This window comes from Ambystoma mexicanum, chromosome 4q (genome assembly GCF_040938575.1).
Source record: "Ambystoma mexicanum isolate Mex_15411 chromosome 4q, UKY_AmexF1_1, whole genome shotgun sequence".
Lineage (NCBI taxonomy): Eukaryota > Metazoa > Chordata > Amphibia > Caudata > Ambystomatidae > Ambystoma > Ambystoma mexicanum.
The window spans coordinates 1194441788-1194467380 of NC_090928.1; the positions used below are offsets into that span (position 1 = coordinate 1194441788).

Sequence of the window (25593 nt, forward strand, 5' to 3'; positions counted from 1 at the left end):
TTAACAGACTTTCTTTTGCGCCAAACAATTAGAATGATTTATTGTTAAAAAAAGATTTCGCGTTCGATTTCACACCATTCTTAAATGTCTTTACAGCAAGAGCTCAAATCTATAGCAGTTGGTCAATTTAACTTACATACGCTTTATTATTAATTAGCGACAGGCTCATTAGTAAAACGCTGCATATATTAAGGCCTCTGAAAGCAGAAGATGCTATTGACCGTTGGTGCTCGGTGGATTCTAATTCACAGCCGGTGGAGTAGCGACAGATGCTGTTTATATCCGGGCATCCAAAGGGCCTCCTTTCCCATCCCTGGGACACGCTGTTTTTATGCGGTTAGATTGAATTCAGCCAGGAACGGAAGTGATGTGTCGGTATTTCAACTCCACTCGTGTACAGGAGGGGTGCTAAAGAGTGCTACGTCCAATTGGACATAAAAAGGCAACTAGAATTAAGGGGACCAGATTTTCAAACACCACAAACGGGACAAGTGACAGACACGCAAGTAGGACTGGGATTCAGGACCAACCACACCCTTGCTGGGATCATAGAGTCTCCCAGGGGTCTCAGCTAGATCAATAGCAGAGGGGTGTGGGGGTAACACATGCATTGCTGCTTTTTGTAGACCTACATATATAATGAAAACAAAATCCAAATAAGCCCCAGAACGGATAGAATATGCTCACCAGACAAGAGTCCAGTTAAAAGCTATATTGGCGCCGACTCTTGATCCTAGAGTGCCATATGTGCATTTCCCAGGTGTGCTAACATTAAGGCGAACACCTGGAATATCCCGGAGGAAGATGGGGTGCAGACAGACTCGGACTGGCCTATACGACAATGGGCCCATGGCCGAACCAAAACGAAAAATGCTTGTGTGGGCAAGTTTTTTGGGTGAAAGTGGGCCACTTTTTGGGCCAATATGGGCCAGTTTGAAGAGTTAATTCACTATGTGGCCAATAGCTTTGACCAGTGTTGCTGAATACATATTCTTTAACATTTTCAATTTGTATCACATTTCCTTAAAAAACTCCCCTTTGTGTGCTATTTATGCCTTTTGTGAGGATGTTTGAATTTCCATTTGCAACTGTGGGCCACTTTTTAGTTGGTGCCGGGGCAATTGTATGCCCCCGACGGACCCTGTGTGCAGATATCCGAGTCCAGCACACGTCTGTGGCCATGATCGTCAGTGTCAGAGTCATCCTTGTCTGCCCGCTTCTCATGGGGGAAGCAGAATCCATGCCACCTGCTCCGAGGGAGGAACACAAGACCTGCAATGGAGCACATCTGCGCACGCGCGAGCCAGAGAAGCAGCTACGAATAAAAGGTGCCTGGCAATCGGCTGTCGAGCGAAGGGGGCAATGGAGGTATACTTCACTTTAGTGTGCGTGTTGCTCCGCCCCTTTCTCGCAGCCCAAGATATGCACGTCTTCATTCTCCTAGAAGTGTAGGGGTGCAGGGACAATGGCTTGGGGAAGTAAGACGTCAGGCCAGCCAAGCCAGACCGTAACCTGCAGTCTCTTGAGACAGTCTCAAAAACAAAGCAGAGGGCATATGCTTAAGGATTTAGTCTCCAGGACCTCTCGTCAAGACCAGATAGGCCCTCTTTTCAGCACAGCTCCACAGCGTGGCGACTCCTTACCTGGGGTTCCTCCGATTCAGGTTCTGGCAGGCCTGAGGCCGTTAAGGCTACCAGCTCCCAAACCCAGGGGCTCTACCAGGCTGTCCTTGGAAGGGTGATTAACTTAATTAATCTTAAATCCTGTCCCTTTCCTCCATACTGCATGGGCGTCCCTTCCTAGGGACGGGAGACAACCTTTTTCACCAGAAAAACCTTCTTCCCCTTTAAATTTAGAGGCGTGCGGAGGTGACACCCTGGGAACATGCACTACCCTGTCTCGGCCCCCTACCCCCAGTGCCAGACCTCAGTCCCCTTTTCCGCGTCGATGGGAACGGGCCGATTTCACCAGTGCACCTGGGTTTGGCCATGTAATAACACATGCTCTTCCCCGGATTCTTTGTCTTTTGTCATTCAGGTACTTGGTGCTACGGCATCATGCTCCTCCCCGGCTAATGTCGACTTCAGCGGGCTTCAGCAGGTGTCTAGCCTGTGAGGGGCTCTTTCCTACGGCAGCCCCCATGCTCTTTGCCTCTGCTGCCTTGGTCCCGACCACGGCTGGGAAGGTTGTACCGCGTGCAACGCATTGACTCCACGCGGACTGAAGAACAGGCTAGCTAGGTGGAGGAAGCTCTTCGAAATGTCGCCTCCAGAAGACTTGAAATTCAGACAGAGATTGAGGCCCAAAGGAGGGCTGTTATTTTCCATCGCACCCCGTAAGGGCGACTCCTTCCCTAGGAAATGCCTGACCGGGAGGAATCTCTCGGGTTCTGGTACCAGCACACATACACCGAGGCTAGTCCAGCTATCGGCCTCACGGCCGAGGGGGTCTTCAGACCCTCCCGGGCACAGTGCTGAGGGACCGCAAGGTTCTTTTACCAGGTGTACATCCAATGGGCCACGCTATAGTAACGGCTGAATGTCTGAGAGGGTGCCGGCACGCAGCACTACCGGCGACACTGCAGAGGGCAATACGCCTCCCAGGCCTAGGCCTGAGGTGCAGGCTAGGCCGCTCGCTCCACCACCAAGAGTCTTGGAGGAGGCTGGGCCCAGGGAGCCAGGCACCACGCCGTTGGCACGTGGCATGACAAAATGGCTACCGTGCCAGACCACATGGATGCTCGTCCGATGCCATTCCTAGGAACAGAGCAGGCCGGTGAATGAGTTTCAAGGTGGCACTGGTGTCAACCAGGTACATAGCCTACAGTTTATCCATCAGCAGTGCAGGGAAGGTTCTCCCTGCAACCCAGGCAGTGTGCTGTGTGCTCCAGCAGCCCCCAGCCACTCCGTCAATATCACCTGCCACCTCTTCAGCCTCCGAAGGTGGGTTCTTCGAAAGGTTACCGACACTGATGCGTACCCCCAGATGGGCGCCATCCTGCGGGATGCAGTCAGGGACTTGCTCCCTCCAGGTCGCTTCACCGGCGCTCATAGTCATTCCTCCCATGGCTCCGGCGCTACAGGCCCCAGTGCATCCCCCTGACCCCCCTGCTGACCCTGCCGGCTTCTTCGATTCTGGCTCCCCTGCCTCCCACAGTACAGGCTGTTCCACAGCAGCCTCTGGCTCTGGTCTCCACACCGCAGCCAATGGCACCCAGCACTCCTCCACAGACACTCAGGTGGACACAGACGAGGAGGACCCCTGACACGCCGTCATCAACAAAGGCCTTCCACAAGTTTGCAGGTTTGGCAGAATATTTGGGCCTTCCTCTAACCAAGGTAGAGCAGCCCCAGGAGGGGGTCCTGGCAGAAGTCCTCACCCTAAGACCCTCTACCAAGACGGTTATCCTGATGCAGGAGTATGTTGTGGCTCTGGCCAAGAAGGGGTGGCTCGAGCCACACTCAGCCCAACCTGTTAATCTGCGCCTCGAGGCCAAGTACAGACAGATGGAAGGGTATACACTCTTGCTGTTGGCGCACCCTCTGCCGCGTTCTTAAATGATTGCTGCAGCGTCACTACTCGAAGCCTCAAATATGATCTCGCAAATGGTCTGGAGTAACCGTGAAGCACTGAAGACCTTGGGGTTCCGCCTGGTGGAATTATCCCGTTAAGAAAATTACCTTTTTGAATCCGCTCCCACAACCAGAAGCAACGACAATGCCTCCATTGGAAATTAAAGGTGTGTTGGAAGGATACGCACATGGAGACGATTGGGCTTGACTGGAAGGGGCGATGCAGATGTTGAAAAAGGTGAAAACCAATTGGCACCTTTAAAAAGACCTATCTCCAACATACCCTACATAGCCAAACTGCTAGAAACGTACATCAACCAAATAACCCAAGAATTCATAGAAGAGCATTGCCTACTAGACCAGGCACAAGTTGGCTTTAGACCTATGAGAGGAACAGAATCGGCTCTCCTCTCACTATGGGACGACCTGAAAACAAACGCAGACTCAGACAACGGCACCGCCCTGATTCTCCTTGATCTGTCTGCAGCCTTCGACACGGTCAACCACGCCATCCTCATAAAGAGATTAGAAGGACTAGGGATAACAGACACTGCCCTACTATGGATCAAATCCTTCCTAACAAACAGAACAGAAACAATATGGATGAAACCTTGTAAATCCAAACCCAGAGTCTCCAAGTGCAGAGTACCACAAGGATCATCGTTCTCCCCGCTTCTATTCAACATCTACATGTACCTATTAATCAAACTCATCAAAAAAACACGGCCTCACATGCTACAACTACGCCGACGATACTCAAATAATCTTCAACATACAAGACACCCGAGAAGAAAACACCACACTAGAGAACTGCCTTCGTGGCATATTCAACTGGATGAACCTCAACCATCTCAAAATCAACCCAGGCAAAACGGAGATAATGATTGTTTCAAAAAAGGGAGGAGACATCAACTACATCCCCTGGCCAAGAGAGCACCACACCAGAACCATCATCAACTGTAAAAAACCTAGGGGTCCTGATGGATAACAACCTCACTTTGAAGCCACAAGTAAACTTGGTAATCAAGAAAAGTTTCTTCCTCCTGCGAGCAGCAAAAAGGATCCTACCGTTCCCGTCATTCGCCAACAAAACACTTACCATCATCGCTCTGATCATGTCCAGAGTGGACTATGCCAATAGCCTATACATGAGCATGCCGAACGACTTCTAAAAAAACTGCAACGGATACAAAATGCAGAAGCCAGACTCCTCCTCAAGCTACCCAGAAGAGAACACATCACACCCGCGCTAAAAATACTACACTGGCTACCACTGAAACAGCGAATAAAGTTCAAGGCCATGTGCATCACGCACAGAGCAATACACAAACAAGGCGCAGAATTCCTAAGCGACAAACTACACCTACACCAACCGACAAGAACACTAAGATCAAGCACTGACATACGCCTGGAACCAAAACCCTACAACAGAAAAAAAAAATGAGGATCGTCTTTCACCAGGCACCTAAAACCTGGAATGACCTACCTAAGAATATACGGAATACAACAAACCACCTAGCATTCAGAAACCTCCTCAAATCATGCCTCTTCAAAGCATAACCACAACGGAGATGCACTAGAATGCCCAGACATTAAAACAATGACGAAAATAACTCCAACCTCGACCACTCTCAAATTGGACAAACACTCAAACCAAAGAACCAACCACTCGACAGAGCACAAGACATAATGGAAAATAGCCACAAAGGAAGGCTGCAGAGACTGACCACATACCTAGACCCACACGAAAGCCCAATTGACTCTCCGACACGCACGTACCGGACGAACATATCCAGACCGGCAGACGCATCTAGATAGACGCTGGCCTGCGTCGCTTCTGGATAGGATCGATTGAAGGATAACATGCCCGCACCTAGAAAAACGTGAATGCTAACATGGGCCACACCTAGAGTTGTGAACACCAGCCTGCGTGGCGCTCAGATGGAGTTGTGAATGTTAGCATGCCCACACCTGGACGGGTCTCCAGACACTAGCCTGCGCAACATCTGGGTGGGAGTATGAGTGTTGGCATGACCACACCTGGATGGAGTCCTGAGTGTTGGCCTGCGCCGCGTCTGGATGGGAATGTGAGGGCCGGCAAGTGCCACACTCAGACAGAACTGTGAATGTTAGCATGGTAAAGGTCAGGTAACCCACTAACCAATATAAACTCAAACTCTGCATACTTATCTCACTCAAAAAACTCACACAACCATCTCTCGCAATACAAGCCGCACGCACTTCACAACACTGCAACACATAATCCGGAACAGCAGCACACGCGGACTGACTCCGATCCGATACCCACACCAAAGCTCAGCACCCGGTGTATACCGAGTTGAAGCTGCCAACAGAACACCACTCCTCTCACTATCCTACTCCCTTCTTCACCTTACTAACCCATCCCACCTTTATCGTTTACAGATCCGCCTGGGGACCAATTCCGTTGGTGACGGTGCGCTGTACAAATACCTTTAACATTTTAACATGTCAAAGACACCAAGAACAAACACTGGGCAACGTTCGGCTCTTGCTCAAAACTATTTGGACACAAACAAAGAGCATTCTGGAGGAAGCGACTCAGCGGCAAGGTTAGAGCATTTTCTTTTAGTGGAGATTACGCAAGGCATCCTCCCATGAATGAGAACACGTGTTTGAATGGTTATGCGCCTGTAGCTGGTCTCTTTGAGCCCCGTTTACTGCTGTTAAGCAGAATCCTGTGCAGTTCCCTTAGGGAACACTGCAAAAAGATTAAGACTACAGGAGTAAGCAGTAAACCCAATTGGTAGCAGTCTGCACCACCCAGATTTACCTGGTAGCTGTGGCTGAGCAGTCAGACCTCTCTCAAGAAGAGTAGGGCACTATATAGAGTATACACAATAGGGCCAAAGACACAGTAGAACAAAAACACTGACCAGAGCTTTGTATAAAAAGTATATTATTTATTTAAAACACACTTTAGGCAATATAATAGCATTCTAAATCAAAAGCAAGTTAAAACACAGTCAGGTAAAGTATACACACCTCCCTTAATAACTATTAGACAAGTCAGAATTAAAACACCACCATTTGTTAAACAGATGTGAGCGCATAACCTGATGGCACTCCAATAGTTCAGTTAAAGGGAGAGAAAAAAGCAGAGCATAGAAATAAAACAGGTTCCAACACTTTTAGGAGTTCTCAGCAAGGGAATAAAGGCAGTATAGAATGTAGAGCCAAAGTTCATAGGCCAGGCCCACTTAAAAGGGAGCAAAGCAAAATGTGCCCAGGATCACACGGTTTAAAAATGCACTAAAAGTCTTTGCAGAATGTTCAAAATAGGTTGGGGCGATTCAAGAAGGTAAAGTTAGAAGGTCTGGGCCAACCCAGTTGGCAAGCCAAGGATTTTAGGGTCACCTTGGGCAAACCGAAGAAAGGGAGGCCAGGCAGGACACAGTACCTTAAACAGAGAGGAAGCTCCAGTTCCGATGGATACCAACAACCTTTGATTGTCAAATCGTTGGCATGAGCTCCCCACCCCAGGAGTGAGGCGTCCGTCACTACTGTGATCTCCGGCCATGGTTGCCAAAAAGGTTCTCCTTTTAGGATGTTCTCTGTACAGGTCCACCATAGAAGGTCTTGTCTGACCTTGTTCGGAATCTGAAGAAGATCCGTCATTTGACCCGAAAACTTGGACCACTGAGTCTTTAGGGCCCATTGAAGGGATCTCATCCTCAACCGTGCCTCTGGCACCAGAAAGATGCAGGATGCCATGAGGCCGAGCAACCTTAAAAAGTCGCAAGCCTGGAGATTTTGGGCATTTTGGAATTTGGAAACCATCTGAAGAAGGTCTTGAGCCCTCATCTTGGGAGGCGAGCTCTTTCCCAAGGATGTGTCTAGTACAGCTCCTATGTACTGAAGCTGTTGGGAAGGTGTCATTTGAGACTTCTTGAAATTGAGGTAGAAGCGCAGTTTGTGGAGGAAGAGGCAGGTGACTTTCAGATGATCCAGTGCTTGCTCGGCAGAGCGCGCTTTGATCAACCAATCGTTCAGGTAGGGGTAGACATGAATCCCCCCCTCTCCGGAGGTGCGCTGCCACCACTGCCATTAACTTGGTGAAGACCCTTGGGCGGAGGTCAACCTGAATGGCAGGACTCGAAACTGATAGTGTGAGTCGCCAACTACGAACCTCAAGTATTTTCTGTGTTTGAGATGAATCGGTACATGAAAATAAGCATCCTGGAGGTCCAATGACGCCAACCAGTCCTGGAGTTGAAGGGCCTGAAGGATCTGAGAAAGGGTAACCATCTTAAATGTGTCTTTCCTGAGGAACTTGTTCAAGTTTCTTAAGTCCAAGATGGGTCTCAGTCCTCCGTCCTTTTTGGGCATCAAAAAATACAGGTAGTACCATCCCTTGTTCCTCTCTGCTGCAGGCACTGGTTCTATAGCACCTTTCTCCAGCGGGGTTAGAACTTCCTGCTGTAGGAGCGGGTTTGAAAACTTCAACGGGTGTCTCCCTGGTGGATTGCTTTGAGGTTGCTTTAGAAAAGGAAGGCAGTAGCCTTGGGCTATTATTTCTAGAGGCCAAACATCTGAAGTAATGGCTCGCCATTCTTGCAGATGCTGCGACAGCCTGCCTCCTACAGGTGTTTTGTGATGCAAGTCCTCAAAGTGGTTTTGTGGCGGATGTTGCAGCCGCTGATGGCAAACAGGCTGCAGCTGGAGCTGGCTTAGCACGTTTTCCTCGTCCACCACGAGTGGCCTTTCTTTGGCCCTTTTGACTGGCCATTCCTCTCTTCTTTCCATATGAGGTCTAATAACGATTGGATCATCCCCTCCATGATTGCCCTTGCGCACGAAAAGGCTGAGGTTGCCTAATAGCAGCTCCTAAAGATTTGGCCGCTGCTTTTGAGGTCTGCAACCTCTCAAGGCTCTCGTCAGCCTTGTTGCCAAAATGGTGAGACCCGTCAAAAGGCATGTTCAGAAGGCGGTTCTGTGCATCCGGTGCAAAACCCGACGTCCGTAACCACGCAAACCTGCGCATTACCGTGCTAGGGCCCATTGGCCTGCTTACACTATCCGCAGTGTCCAATCCAGATTGAAGGAATTCCTGCATGGCCTCCTTTCCATCTCTAACGATGGCTAGGAAACCTTCCCTTTCTTCCCCTTCTGGCATGTGCTCCGCCGCCATTGCGATGCACTCCCAGAGTGTACGAAACTGTTGCCAAGGCACATGTGGAGTTGGCAGATTTTAATGCCATGCTCCCGGCTGAAAATACCTTCCGTGCCCAACCATCCACACGCTTATCGTCCCTGTCTGGAGGGATAGACGGGTACGCAAGTTTGTTGGAAGCTGTGGCTGCCTGTATGACCAGATTCTCGGGAGTTGGATGTTTTGACAGATAGCTGGGGTCGCTACTGGCGGGCGGTATTTTGATGCGAAGGACTTATTTACCGGAGGAATAAAATCCGGAATTTCTCAATTCTTGGCCACCCTGTTTTGTAAGGCTACATGAAAAGGTAGTACTGGGTCTTCAGTGGGACCATGGTCCAATATGTCTGTTAAATCGTCTTGGACGAATTGGGCTGGTGGTCTAGCCCATCCCAAGTAATCTACCACCTTGGTCATTAACTGACGGTAAGATGGACTGGCATGCTCTCCTGGATCTGGTCTACCAAAGTCACTCAGGAGAAGCGTCAATGCCACTTGCATTATGTAAAGACTCCACCAAATCCCTCATTCGGTTTTCCTCCGAGATCAAGCATTCTGGGACATTTGGGGTGCCATATTCCAATCCAAAATGTACATTTTTCTCCTCAGATCTCTCCTGTTCCTCAAAAATTGAGGTCAAGGATTTGAAAAACTCCTTTGGGAGAGGCTTGAAAACCTTCTCTGGGAGAGGAGGAGGAAGAGGTGTAGTACCAGGCTCTGAAGAAATTGAATGTTTTGTAACTTTCTCCTTCTCTTTTTCTGGCTGCCCTGGCTTGGTTGGAGCCTTTGTGCCGAGGGTTTCGGCGTCGATAAAGGCGTCAACGACATAGTGGTCGTCGACAGAGTCTGCTTCGAGGGCGTGGAGGCAGTCTTCGACGATTTTCCCTTCGAGGTGTGATAGGTCTCGGACGGTGTCAGTGACCTCGAGCGGTCGACTCGTCTCAAGCGTTTATCGCTCGGCGTCCTGGAAGGTTCCCTATCCTTCCTTTTACGATCACCCGGGCTTGAGGGCGCGCGAGTGCCGGAGCGATGACGCTCCCGGCCGGCTTCCGAAGAAGGCACGGACCGAGGCTTCGCCTTCTCAAACACCTCCATCATTTTGACCCTAAATGCTTCCTACTCTTCGGAAGACGAATGTTTAGTGGGGAATTTCATTTTTTTCGGAGACTCGTCTGACGACGAGGTGGAGGGAGACATGTGGCGTCGTTTCTTCGATTTATTTGACGAAGACGAGTGATGAGAATCGCTTCGGGATCTAGATCGATGCCTTTCGCATCTAGGAGATTTCTCCTCATGGGGTCTCGACTCGACGCTAGAGGCTTTTCGATCCTTCTGACCTACCTGTAGCCTTCCTCTCCTTTCTCGCAAGGCCTTCCCCGTCATCGCCTGACACTTCGAACAGGCCTCGATGTCGTGGCCTTCTCCGAGGCACCAGAAACACTTGCGGTGCGGGTCCGTGATCAACATTTTTAAGCCGCACGACTTGCATTTCTTGAAACCCAATCTCGGGGTTGGTGTCGATGACAAGGACATATTTCTTCTTGTTTATATATATATATATATATATATATATATATATATATATATATATATATATATATATATATATATATATATATATATATATATATATTCTTCACAGAACTCGAGGCGCGCCGAATGTCTGAAGCAACGTAACTGCGGAAAAACGCAACTGAGGCCAACGGGCGCCGCGCGTGCTACTTATGCACCCGATGAGTCACCCTCGACGGAGGCCTTCGAGGGACCATCGACTCAACGACATCGACGCACGGCGCCCTCTGCCGAAAAGATTTCCGAAGAGCAGCAAAGCTGGATGGAATACATCCAAGATGAGGAATACGTTGGAGGACACAATCCACTCAAAATATTTATACTGCGCCATAGCCCGCAGCCAACAGGGCGCGCAAACATTCTAATGCCAGATTTATCAGAACAATATTGGCCAGATTTTGTAGCGAATTCTCTAGTGACCGCAACACCGATATCCCACTGTAGTAGACTGCTTCAGGATTTATTGGGCATTTGTCATGTATTGTTTTCAAATCCCTTTCTGGTCGCCCATCTCGCTTTCCAAACCTCTCCATCCGACTTGCACTTCCCACGCTCCATCTCGGAGTTGAGTCATGAATGCATTTTAATTTGCAAATCATACTGCACCATCACGCCTGTAGATGCATGGCAGATGAGGGGTCTTTAGATTCGATTCTCTGAAATAAAGATGCCGTGGCCTGCGCTCCTATGTAAAGGCACGCTCTTTTACAGGCACGTGATTTGCTGTCACCACTACATGGTGGGGAAGTAGATGTTGCCTGTACGTTTGTAACGTTAGATTGGCTGACCCCTCAATATGTCTTTTCCTCTTTGATGTCATGAGGGGGGAGACTTAACTCAACGCCCGGTTCAGTAGTATGCCGTGCCCTATTTCCTACATTCCACTTTGATTTTCTCAAAACTACAGGGCTGTCTGTCACTTTTCATGTTTGGAATGAAGCCAAGTGCAATTGGCAGATGGGGGTGTACAAGGATCCAACATAACATTAGAATAACATTCTTTACACTGTCCCTTGGGTCCTCCATACCCATGCAGCCATTCCTCAAAATCAACTGGCGCACGCGCAGAACGCAGAAGAAAGGCCCATCGGCTGGGAGCCAAAGTTAGTGTCACATCAAGCATCGCTTTTACAGCCAAATCAGGAGCCTAATTTCGCTTTTAAACAGGATTTCTGCCACACACACACCACCACCACCCCCCCCCCCACTCGGAGGCAAGATTGGTGTAACGGTAACCTCAGATATGTTACAAAATCCGACAGTTTGCCTGCTAGGGACTCGTCAGTGTGATCAAGTAGCTGTCATGAAGCTCAAGGGAGAGGAAAACCGCAAACAATGGCTTGAAATCACACATCATCCCCAGGACCCTTCTGCCCCCTCCTTAAGCATTATGAAGGCCAAAAGCAGCAGCGGTGTCCACAGCCTCCTCAGAATCGCTCTCACTTGCCCAGGTTAAACCATACCCCCCTACATGCTGTACATAACGTGGTTGTAACACTAGCAGAACCTCAAAAGAGATGATCTTGTGAGACTGGATTTTGAGGTCATATGCAAAGTATACAATGCAAGACAAATTGTTTCTCTACTGAATTTGCCGAAACAACGCCTTGAAAAAGACCCTAGGCATAGAAACACGTTTGGCATGCTTCTTTGGCAAAATGTATTTCATGAATTTATTAGGAGATGGCACAGTTCTTTGGTATGATGGTATATGGTTTTATGTGATGTTAACAGTCGTTTCTAGGCACACGATGGTCAATTGAACTATAAAAACGGGCTTATGATTGGGTCAAGTCAATTGCTAAACCAACAATGTGCATTATTTATCCCACGTAAATCTTTGATGGCCTCACCGACCACACCTATAATCTCGGCTGTGGAGGCAATTTGTCTCTCCCTTCTAAAGGCCCAGGCCAGTGTTCTACTCGGGCAATCTCCCTCACCATACCTCATTGCCATTATAGGGTCTCCCAAATATTTTTCTTCACTCACTGCTAGTTGTTGGTATTCCTCCCCATGTGCCCTCAGTTCGTCCTGTATTATTAAGTCATCAGAGGCGCTCTGCTCAGTTTCTAATTCACTAATAGTATCCTCCAATCTCCTCATGGACCCCCTCAGTACCTTTAGTATCACCCTGCCTTCTTGATATGCAACTCCCCCTAACGTACACCTTAAACGCTGCCCATATTTTACTTTGGCTAGGCCCCGAGCCAGTGTTGGCTTAGAGATATATGTTTGGATGTCTTGCTCTATGCCAGCATGAAAGGCCACGTCCACCAGACATGCAGCCCTAAAATGCCACCGAGGCAGAGATGGGGAGTCTGCAATATTATTAATGTGTACCAGAACAGGGGAGGGATCCGAGAGGGTACGCGGAAGTATCCTAGCTCCCACAGCACACCTAGCAATGGCAGTGGAGGCCATAATATAGTCAGTCCTGGAGGAGCTGCAGTGAACCCCAGAGAAAAAGGTGTACTCTCTAGCAGTTGGGTGCAACTCCGGCCATAGATCACAGAGGTTATGATAAGCGGCAATAGCAGACCATGCCCTAGCTGCCTGCGGAATCTCCTGCTATAGTGAGGCCGATCTATCCAAGTTTAGCATAAGGGCTAAGTTGAAGTCGCACGTCCAGAGTATTTCGTAGGCAGGGAATTTATGGATGTGCCTAGCACATTAGTGAAAAAAGTCTGGGCTGTCTACATTAGGGGCGTATATATTTATAGTTAAGATTTCTGCACCAACTATTTCTCCCGCCAGCAGTATATACCAGCCCTCCTCATCCTTGATCTGTTTGTGTAATCGAAACTGTAGGGATCCATGTATGTATATCGCCACCCTTCTAGCATGTGAAGAGTAGGATGAGCAATACCTATGTATGCCCCAGTCTGTTAGTTTGGGAAGATGTGCATCGTTTGTCAGCCCTCTGAGGATCTTCAACCTCCACCCTTAACCTTTCTCCCCTTTCCTCCTCCTCCTCACCTGAAGACTGGTCTTGAATGGATGATAGTTGAGGTCTTCGAGCGCAATAATCTTTCTCCTTTTTTCTTCTTTCTTTTTTTCTGAGAAAGTGTCTTTCTCACGAAAGGAAGCCACAGTGTACTGCTGTGAATAGCACTACCTGCGGCCCCTCTTCCAGAAGGGACAAACTGGGGAAAAAGCCGTTCGGCACAAAAAACCCCAGAGACGGAACAACAACAGCGGAGGACCGTTGTAAAGATTCAGGGTGGAAGGTAGCTCCGAAGGAACCGAGAAGTAGCCGAAGAGGACGGCCAGCGTAGGACAAACAGAGCGGATCCGGAAAGGAACCAGAGGAAAGGGGGAGGAAAAGTAAGAGGGCTCGGAAAATGGAAAGGTGGAAAGCGGCCCAAAGGGCAGCAGAGGAGAAAGGAATAGGAAGAAAACTAGCGTAACCGCAACCGAAAACAAGCAGTCAGGGAGCTGACCGAGAGGGTTGCAACGCACTGTGTGCCGGGAGGGCGTGGCTGATAAGCGTTCCAGCACGCAGTGAAAGAAACACTAGACTGTCACCGCGATGTTCGAAAACGTGGCGGAACGCTACAATGTCATCCCCCAAGCCGCACTCTGGACCATAGCGTCCACGGGAGTCGGCGCATGACATCGTTAGCCAAGTTTGTTTCTTGTAAGCAGAGCACGTTGACCTTATGATTCCTACTGATGTTAGCTATGAGGCGAGATTTCTTTTGTTCGGGAATCCTCTCATATTCCACGTCATTATCGTAAGCTGCCTACCATGCCCATCACTCATCCCAATACGACCATAAAGTACAGAATGCAAAGACACCCATCAGCCCACTATCTACATTATGCACGGTATTAAAGGGACCAAGACGCGCTGAATTTAGCACTTGTGCCAGAGCATGCGCAAGACGATACATTAATACTATCAATGCAATTCCCAAGTAACTGAACATCTCACCTCCTACCCTTCCCTCTTTCGCCCCCCCCCCCACTCCCACCCACACCAGCAACCATAACCTACCGGCTCTCTGCCCTCCCACAGCAACTCTACCCCCAATCCAGCCAGAGTGGAAAAACTTTAACCCCAACTAAACAATACTGCAGTACCTGCGGCAACCGGGGCCTCTGAGGACAGCTCTAGCGCTCCATATGGCTATGGCTGACCCAGTAAACTCCTCTCTCCCCCTCACACCCAACACCCCATGTGTCAAGAAGTAGTAACATTGCCCCAAGATTCCAACACTCCCCATCGAGGGATATCAGTGCTAAATCAGGAGGGATGCCGGGCGATCCCCCTGGCTCTGGAAGATTCCTGGCAAATTGCTGCATCTGGTGCCGTAAAGAAAACCGCAGCCCTTTTATGCTGCACCCGCAGCTTAGCCGTATACATCATGGAGTATTTTGCTCCTTTACTCCGATGCCGGTCAAGTGGCACAGCGAGTAGAGCGCTCGCTTTGACATCCGTGCAGAGCCTGCTAACGCAGGTTCGAATCCCGGCAGGGCCAAACTCAGCCTTTCATCCTTCAGAGGTCGATAAATGAGCACCACACACCGTGGGTAATAATAAGCAGCGCTCAGATACCTGAGGGTTCATAGCGCTATATAAGTGCCAAATTATTATTATTAAGGATGCTTTTAGCCATTTGAAAGGTCTTCCTTTGGTCTTGAACAGCCGGGCTGAAATCAGGAAACAAACATAGTGGAACCCTCCCATTTTAATTCTTTCTTCTCCCTGGTTGCTCGCAGTATGGCGTCCCTGTCCCGATAACAAAAAATCCTTGCGACAATAGGGCGTTCCGGGGCGACCGGTGGTGGTCTGGGGGCCAATGAAGGGTGCACCCGCTCCACCATGTACATGTTAGATAGAGGCGGGCTATCCAGGACATCTACCAAAAGCTTATCAACAAACCTTTCCATATTGTCTATGTTGGTCGACTCCGGAACACCTGTGATCTGAACATTGTTCCACATCGAGCGTCCCTCTAGATCCTCGTTCTTCGCAGCAATTTTCTTGACCAGTTGCTGGAGGGCCGTGAACTCGCGCTGCAACGAGGTGACATTGTCCTCTGTAGTTCCAGTCCTCTGCTCTGCTTCTTCCATATGCCCACAAAGTTTTCTATCTGTACTGCTGAGACATCAACTTTATAAGGGAGGCCATCAATTTTGACCCCAAGCATGTCCGTACTCCCCTTCAATGCTAGCAGTGTCTGGTTCAGGGCCGCTATGTCCACCTGTTCTGCAACCTGAGCACCTGTTCTGCAACCTGAGCCTGTGAGGGTGCCGCCTGGGACTGGCCCTGCTCCGAGCTGGCAAACTGCTCCATCCTTGCATGTCTCTTCTAATTACCCATAGGTCCGAAAGGGAGGGGGGACAGAGCCAGATACTCCAGCCCAAGTGAACCCAGCGGATGTGCAGCCCCTTAACAGGCCCGGCACAAGCCCCCCCCAGCAACCCCAGAGGGATGGCAATCCAATAAAATAGGCACCAGTGGCTCACCCCCAGAACCAAGTTCTAGACCGCAGGAGCTTCAGTTGAGCATCGATGTAAGTCAGTTTTCAGATGATCAGATAAGCGAGCATAGATGTTGCAGGGAACCATGCGTCAGCTCAGACATGGAGTTATGCTTAACAAGTGGCACTCACCCTCAAGATCAGCAAGAACATCTATCAATTCCGATGAGGGCTGAAGAACAGGATCTAGGGCACCAGTGCAACATTTACAACAGATAATGGACCCTGCTTGGATAAACACTGCAGCACCGGTTCTCCCCCTACGCTTTAACAGCGGGAATCAAAGGCACGTTGTTCGACAAACATTCTTGCCGTCAACTTCTAAATTGCACAATTTCTTGGTCTCCGATGAAAGAGAGGTCACCCCTTTAATGGATGCGCACAGACAGGGGCAGCCCAGTTCCCGCGGGAGCACCCTATGGATTATACGAAAGGCTTGCAAGTAGGGTGCAAACGCTATGCCAAAGATAATGCATGCATATTAGGGAGGATGCCAATGAAATCGTAGGTTTCACATGCACATTACCTGTATTTCCATGAGTGCATCACTAATGTCACAAGATTGCAGACATGAACATTTCAGCTTACAAGCATAAGGGACCAGGCAGATTGTGTATGCTGTTTCCAAACGTTAAAGTCTGCGCCACTCCAGCTTAGTTGGACACGCCGCTCCACAACCTGCAGCTCCCCCTCTCTCAGCCGCCTCCAGCCTCGGTGGGGGCCAGTCCGCATGCAGCCCCGGGTCTGGCCGCACCTTCCTTTCCCAGAGTGATTACGAGGGAGAAGCGCCACCCCAACGCTGGTGTCAGCCGGGGTTCCGATCCCACCAGAGCACGGCCCCGTCCGTGCAATCCGGGGCCCACAGCTTGAGGACCCAGCTGCACCAAGGTGAATCGGAGGGACGGAAGGGGGGAGGCTGGCTCCAACCGCGGCTCAGCACATGCGGATTCGCAGGCTCGTCGGCAGGGGTCTGCTCACCTTCTGCAACGAGCATCGGCTCCGCCGAACCCGGGGAGGCGCCGGACCCCGCGCCCTCACCCACCACGGCAGAGTTGCAGGCGCCGCATAGGCCCGCCCGTCATCACGGTCTGCCCTCGCATATGCGCCGGTCACAGTTCCACCTGGGCCGATGCTGCTATCTCGGGCAGCTTGGACCTCCGCCGGCGGGCAGGCGGGACCACCGCAACAGGTACAGGTGTGCCGGACGCCTCCCGCACTAAAGGTGCTCCTACTCCACTCTCTAACGGGTCACCAGGCACCTTTCGTAATTGCACCTCACGATGCAGCGGCTAGGCACATAGGATCGTCCAGGGGTGCCAGTTGTGGTGCTGATTCCTATCAACAATGATCATGGGTTCGGGGGTGGAGAAATCAGGATGATAAAAGGATTTTAAGTACAGCCGTTACTGGAGCTTTTCAGGCAGCAGTCATCTTGGCCTGCTGCGCAACAGCGCTCCAAAACACGCATTCTATTTGCTTTAGCCAATAACAGACTATTCTCTACCGTCTGCGGATTAGTTCCAATGTACTACTAGTTTGATTGTACCATTTTCACTAAACATATTCTGTGCTGCGGTGAACGCACTATAGAATTGAAATCAAATAAAAAAATGAAGCAAAGATGAGCACACATCTCTAGATCAGTAAGAACAATCCCGCCAAGGTCCAGCACTGATTTTCTTTCTAGAAGCAGCTAGTTGTTTCGCTCTTCTCCCAAAGCCTTTTGTACCTATGTATTGCTGCCAGTGTGGGTTGGTTTGAGTAATAGCACCCACAATAAACATCTACATTGAAAATGGCATAACTCGCCACACGAAGCAAAGATTGTGTGCCAGGGGGGCGTGCACACATTTCATTTCACTTCACAGGAACAGTTTTCGTGTTTCACTTCCATGGACAATTTTGCACATGGATGCTACACATACACCCCCATAACGCAGCTGCACTTACCATGAAGCTGCACTGCTCCAATATATATTTAAGTTTACACCAAATAAATCCCTGTTCAGCAAGGGTGCACAAATCCTTCCTAAAGGCTGTCTATTTCAGTTTAGGCTATTAGGTAGTGCTTAGGTGCCACCTAGAAGACAAAAGTATTACAATGGAGGAGAGCTAGGATTAGATGACGGGAAGAGGGACATATCCCTTGTTGGTGATTGGATATTTACCTGCTAATCCCCAAGATCATTCCCACTTTGAGGAGTCAGAAATGCCATGTTTTTGGTTAAAGACTTTTATTGAAAATAAAAAGGGTGGGAAAAGGCTCATCTGACCCAGCTCCATGAGGAATTTCCTTACCTAAAACCAAGGATGTGTCCATGTCATGATGTCAAAATCAAAATTGCCCTTGTGTCCAAATGTTCTATACTGACCTTCATACTATAAAATAAACTACAAGGGGGAAAAAGGGAAATGTCTTTAACCGCAGATCCTTGAAAAGAGTTTGTTAAGGAAGAATAAATAATTCCAACGCAAAAGTTCTCCAAGGACAAAGTCTTGGTTCCAGAGGGTGGATCCCATCCCCTAGATACTTCAATACAAATTATTCCTTTATCTAACAGTTCCTTGTGTCTTTCTTGGCCCACAATAGCACTGTCAGTTACAAAGCTGTTTGTCTTGTAATTCCACTTATGTCAAAGTTCCTTCTAGTCTGGTTACATGGGTCTAATATTCCTTATTAGGACTCCTTGTATTCACACACTTACACATGCCCGATGTATTCTCCTGCCAGGGCTTCTTGTATTTACACACTTGTAATGGCCTGGTGTACTCTCACTGAGTTAGAGATTTGTTTATTTAAATTTTACGTGTATGGCGACAAAGAGCACTGTGAAATCACGCTCATTAACATGGCGAGACATTAATCTATTAATGCTTGCAGTACAACAATAATACATTGATCTGACATTATGACCATTCTTTGCACTTGATGACAGCAACGCATGAAAGGCTGGCTTTGAGCCGGCTCTGTTTTTCTGTGAACAGAGTTATTACTTCAACAACGTTAACTCAGTAACATGATTGTCTTCATCTTACAATCATGATCTATTCAATCAGTTTTATGCATCACAGATATTGAGGACTTTATGCTCATCTCGTTTGCAATGTATTGAAGGTGGCTGATCTATTGTCATCATAACGATTTCAAACAACAACTGGTAGATAGAAGGTTAGTTGGCTCCATATGTTATTCTATACTTTATCTTAATTGTTCGATTGGTGTTTAGACTCAGAATAGAATTATATTGGGATGCATATTCCTTTTTCAGCTCCAGATATGGATTAAAAATTGTGACTTTGCAAAGATTATACAGGTTAGTGCCACTTCGATTATATTTATTCTACAAGTAACAGTATGGATATTGATGAAAAATGTGACCTCCATCTTCTACTCCATTAGATATGGAAAAGGATAACACTCACACCTGAAGGGGCTTTTGCCCTGAAACGCGTAGTGTACAACTTATACAAGAACTAAGTCAATAATATACCATCTATACTGATATTTCATCACCTTGATATAAGTTCTGCAGTGTTACCTAACATGAAGTAAAACAGCATGGTTCTCAGTATTGATTTAGTTTTATACTTATATGGATTTATTATATTATCATGATTATTCATTTGTTTTTTGCTTTTTTTAAAAATGAAATTATAATTGTTGGTGTTGAAAATCATGATGATTGATATTGTGATACAATGAAAATATTTTGAGTTAAACACATTTTATGTGACGCTAATATACATGTGAAATAAAAGGAATGCAATAGCGGTAGTTACCCCATTAGAGTGACTGGGGGCACTTGTCAATTATTTGACACAATGTTTGTGATTTTCCATGACCTGGTAGTTGGGAATTGCCCAGGCCACTTACGTTTATTTAAGTGTTAATCATTTTATGAAATATTTGACATTTACATATAAAAAATAGTGCATCCAATCGTATTTTGTACTGGTGTACTCTCCTGCCAGGGCTTCTTAAATTCAAACAATGTTTCTCTCCACTCGCACAGTTGTGCATCCCCTTTGTTGCCCAATATATCTTCTTGATAGGTGAACCCATTTGGGTTCCCCATGTATTTGCATTCCATACATTCAGATACGGATAGGGGTCTTGCTTGCAATATACTTTCTCGCTTCACAATTAGTCTTTTTACTTTCTCTCCTATTCGGTTTACTATTATCAGTGTTTGGCGTGCTCGCCAATAGGCCCGGGGTTCCCACTATCCATGGGTTGACTCACACCGGCTCTTGCTGACCTTTTAGGGCTCGTTTGCGGTCAGCCGGCAAAGGTGCACCGCCTGCTTTCCGCTCGCGACTGCTTTCTCTTCATTCAGGTTTCTCTGCGGCTTCACTTCAGCACAGCCACCTCGCTTCAGGCTCTGGTAGGTAAGGTACTGCTTCCCAGGGTCGGAAAATGCCCAGGAGGCCCCCCCCCCCCTGACTCCTGATGCTTCTGTAGCACATCCCGAACCTGCAGCCCCCTTCGTCCTCGATGGTGAGCAGCCCACCTCCCCCAGAATGGTCTGGGCTTCTCCGAATCCCAAGACTCACAAAGTGAAACGCTCACTTGACAACAACAGCCCCTAACACTTTGCCTCTGATCTTTAAATATCCTGTGCACAGAACGCTCATTGGGCTTGTGGATTCTTCTGCTCTGCACTGCCCTTTCCCTCTTCCAGTATGCGGGTGATTCTGGGAAAAGGAGTCCATTGTTGATAGTTGATGTAAACAGCTTTGAAAATCCTTTCAATAGTTATTAATGGTAAATCAGTTCTGCATGATGAATATTGAGAATTGGAAAAGATGGTCTTGTTTCCACATTTTAGACAAGGGTTGGAAGTTTAGTTTAAACACTTTCGGGGAAATGTTTTCTCTGCTCACGCTAGGGGGAGGTGTAGATGTGTGGTAATAGGCCATGAGGGTGTTGGGTATTAAACGATTATCTTCAGGGGCAAAGGGGGGACACCATGTCTCATCCAATGAAGCCATGACATCTTCCCGAAGACTGCCTCCTCCCATGTTATCCTCCTTCATACAGCCGCACCCAGGGTAAGGTAGTGGCTGCCATCCCCTGGCCACATGAGACGAGGTCACCGCTGGCAGATCAGTGATGACTCCATTGGATTCATCACACTACCCACTATCTGCCCCTCCTTGACCAAAACACATCCTCTTGTGATCTCTTTGACCTAGCTCGATCAAGCAGTTACATCAAAGTTTCATCTGCTAGTGTTATTTCTAAGCAGTCTGCTGAAAGTTTCATGTAATAAATTATATTGTAAATGCACCTATTGATGTAATAAAAAGGCCTTAACCAAGTGTTCTTTAAGCCAACTGATTTTGATCTGTTAATTGTATTGAAGTACTGTTAAAAACGAGCTTTGACCAATCCATCCATTTTGTTTTGGGTATAGCTTTTAGATAGGCATTTGCCATGCACTGTTACCGAATGCCGAGGTAATAGCAACAGATGGAAAATGGTGTGATCTTATGGCCAATTAGACAATTTGCCAGGCACTGCCTTGACAGTACTATCCCATGCCTACAGAAAAACCACAGCTGTTTTAGTTGGTGGCTAATGGACTGTCGCAATCAACCTGTTTAGCAAGCTAGAAGCTACCATGCAATAGATGACACCACTGCTTTCAATGTTCTATTGCAGGTCACGAGTATGTCTTTAAGCACCTATTGATGGTTCTTTAAAGGTTTTATTGTGTTCAGTAGCAGAGGCACAATTCCACTTTTTAATTATGCAGCTTTTAGAACACCAAAAACTGCAAATGAACGCAGCCCGCGAATCGTGTTCATTGTATTCGAAGATACAGCCCGACAACATTCAGGGGCATCATATTTCCCCCTGCTTCCCCTCCAAAGTCTTAATCCTAATTGGCCTGGACTTTAAAAATGTTTGTCAACCACATGGGAATCCAGGTGAATAAACTATCAAGCCAATTGTCGGATGTTAATGTGCTAGTTTCCCTAGTCTCAGTCTCATGGAGCGTGGGCAACTCTTCAACAGCCTCCGTCAAAGTTCTGTATGCTGCATCATTTGCAAGCACATAAGAAGATCCGAAGCAGCTGCTGCACTTACAGATGATGCCCACCATTTCTGTTAATAAGTGCAAAATGTATGTTCTTCCCTCAGTGTTTAGTCCTTTCTCCATCGAATTAGGCAATTGTAGCACTTCATACCTTGTAATCTGCAGTCATTTTGCGTTGGGCACCGATTGGACACCTGGAAGCAAGAGGGATGCAAAATAAGTCAAGGCTTTATTAAACAGTCTACACTTTGGTGGAATAGCAGTCTGTCCATCCGATGATTTTTGGGACCAATAATATCTATCCCTGTGACTTCTCTTCAAGTTCACGGATCAGGCTGGTTGTGTATTCACTGCCCTGCTCAATGCTTTATTAGTGTGTACATCTTTATTCAATAGTGCAGGATGATTTTTTAATGTAATGTGTTCTGATTGGGACACCACCAGGGCAGGGCTGTGTAGGGTGATGAGGGAACGCGTGCCTCCACAATCTGGAGGGAGCTGGGTGCATGCCTACCATTGATCCATAATGAATGCAGTCCTGCTCCTCAGCACAAGGATACCCCTCACCTTGGTGCTTCCTGCATCTGTCCCCAAATATATTGAAAGCCAGTGTTCCTTTATGTGCAAAATTTGATTTTTCTTATCTATCCATGTTATGCATGAACATGTGAGACGGCTGGAATTCATTTTTCTCACTACATCTTTTTTTTTATAAACACATTTTATTACATTTTGTGCAATAATACAAAAACATACAAAACGCAACCATATAACATTGCATACAGGTGGCAGAGCAGTACAAGTAGGTACAGTTTAGATATAAGCAAACGTAGAAACACACATGCTGTAAGGTATAGATGCGGACAAGTCAGCGAATGGTCTTTTACATACTGGTCTTACTCAAGCAGCCCCAAAAAGTGATGTTATCGCGTGTGGTCTTTGCAGAGTTACACGACAAAGCTCGTTGTCCATGTTGTATCGGAGTTATAATGTCTGTTCCCATTTCCCCCAGATTTTATCTGCTTTGCCCGGGCAACCTCTAGCTTGATAGACTTGGCGTTCCATTAGGATGGTAGCATCCACATCTGATAACCAATGATCATATTTCGGGGTGTTTTCTGAACCCCACAATTACGCAATGTTCCTTTTGGCAATTCCTGTGGCTGTCGAGATAAGTAGCTTTTCGTAGCGCGACATTTCTACTGTATCATCAATACCCAAAAGGAGTCTGGGGTCTGTTGGGATCGGGCGACATATGACTTTGGTGAGTCTCGCGCTACATTTACGCCAGAAGTGTTGTATACGTGCACACTGCCAGAGGATATGGTAGAAGGTCCCTTCTTGTTTGCAGCGTAGACATTTGGGGTCGGTCGTTTTGCCCCAATTATACAAAGCTACTCAGGGATAGTATATCCTATGGAGTACCTTCAGTTGAACCAGCCTAATGCTTGCCGAGACTGCAGAGTCTCTAGGTACATCAGAGTCGAGATCCAATCTTCAAGTAATATTAGGCCCACATCTCTTTCCCATTTCATCTTCAGCAGCTCTTTCGTGGCAAATGAGGAAATAGCGTTGTACATGGTAGACGTGACCTCCTTACTCACACTGTCTATGACTATGTTCCTTTCCATAGGCGTGCATTCCGGCATGTCCTCCAATTGGGCCCTGTGCAAGGTGAGTGCATGTTGAATTTGTCCATCGTGATAGTGTTCAGTGTCTGGGAGGTCGTGTGAAGCCACAAGCTTGGGAAACTGTATCAACTGGCCATTCACGAATATCTGCTGGATGGTCTGTATGCCAGCTGTTACCCAGCTTGACCATTTCGGGAGGTTACTGAGGCTCGAGAGGTGAGCATTATTCCAGATGGGTTGGACTGGGGTAATTTTGTTGTCCCATCCTAGATGTTTGTGTACTTCCTTCCACACCAGGGCTGTGTGTGCTACTATCGTGCATTCAGGCGGGCGAGTCTGTTTACAGTAGAGGCTTTCAATCGGGGACATGCCGTGTCGTGTACCTAGTTCGGCCTTTATATGGGGAATGGTCGGTTCCCCGTGCAATATGTCATTGACTGTCGCCATCTCTGTCGCCCAGTAGTAGATCTAGATGTTCGGAAGAACTATTCCCCCCCCCCTCCTAGACTGAGCGTTGTAGGGTTTTGAGGGCAATTCTCGGGTGCTTCCCACCCCACAGGAGTTTACGTGTTGTGTCATCTTTTCTGTGGAACTCTACGGTGGGGACATGGAGAGGGGCATTATGAAGGATGTATAAGAACCGGGGTAGGGCCAGCATCTTGAAGAGTGCCGCCCTGCCTAGCAGTGTCAGTGGCAGTGCTTGCCAGTGGGCTGCATCTTGCTCGTATCTTTTAACTAGTGGGTGCAAATTTTGTTTTACGTAGCTGTCTAGTCCATTGGTGATTAGAATGCTCAAGTAGCGGAACCGAGTGGTTTCAACTTGATATGGGGAACCCGATGCCGGTATGCAGTCTACCCCTTTTACTGGAAACAGCACGGATTTGGACCAGATTACGCTAAGTCCACTAAAGTTTCCATAGTTAATTAGTATTTGCGTGACCACAGGGCAGGAAAGCGCTGGGTCGCCCAGGTATACTAAGAGGTCATCTGCATAGAGGGATACTGTCCTCCCAGTTCGGCCCCCATCTGAAGCCAGTCCACGTGGTGGTGTCCCGCAAAAGGGCTGCTAGTGGTTCTATTATTAGTGCAAACATCATTGCCGAGAGCGGGCAACCTTGTCTGGTTCCTTTCCCCAATCAGATATTACACGAGGGCCACCCATTTACTCTAACCTCCGCTACTGGATTGTTGTAGAGAAGTTGCACCCATTTTATGAACGGTTCCCCAAACTGCATCCTGCGCATTATTGCCCATAAGGCCTCCCAATGAACTGAGTCGAATGCTTTTTCAAAATCTATGGCTAACAGAGCAAGTGATTGTTGTAGGGCCGGTGCTCTCTCTAGCGCCAGATGTTCATTCGTGGACCTTTGGGGCATGAAGCCGCATTGGTCTGGGTGGATCAGTGACGTGATGACCAATTGTAGTCTGTTGGCTAGTATTTTGGCTAGTATTTTGGCTTCACTGTTGATTAGGGATATGGGTCGGTAGGAGGTGCATTCCTCTGGGGGTTTGCCCTTTTTGGGGATCACAATAATGGTGGCCTTGCGGAGGTATGGTGGGAGCTCGCCCTGGTTTAGGGAGTGTTCAAACACGTTGAGCAAGTGAGTGGGTATGTCTAGATGGCTTAGCTTTTTCCAAATGTCAAGCGGGAACCCGTTAGGACCTGGGGTCTTGCCTGATTGGAGTTGGGCAATGGCTGTTAATATTTCGTCAGTCGTTATTTTGTTGTCTAGAGTGGTGGCTTGTTCTGTAGTGAGTGCTGGGAGGTCGATATCGGTTAGTATGGTGCTGGTTACAGTGTTGGTGGGGGGTTTGTAGAGGTCCTCATAGAATTCAGTGAAGCGTTCTGGAATCTCTGCATCGGAATAGACTAGATCTGCGTTCAACTTTCTAATGCACTTCACCTTCTGTTGTCCTTTGTCGCGCTTTTCCGGCCACGCAAGCATTTTGCCTGCTTTTTCCCCTGTTTCGTACAGACGTGCCTTCATAGCGATATGTGCTTTTTTGGCACAGTCTGGATTAATTGTGCAGCTTCTTCTGTGCCATTATAAGGGCTCTGTTCATCTCTGGGGTGTCGCTGGCAATGTGATCTAG

The 25593-nt window shown here is 47.9% G+C and overlaps 1 protein-coding gene across 1 annotated transcript in view; it reads right to left on the bottom strand.

Annotated features, from left to right (window-relative positions):
* ZFAND3 (zinc finger AN1-type containing 3) overlaps window positions 1–25593 on the bottom strand; it is an 898079-nt gene that overhangs the window by 472612 nt on the left and 399874 nt on the right. The window lies entirely within an intron of this gene.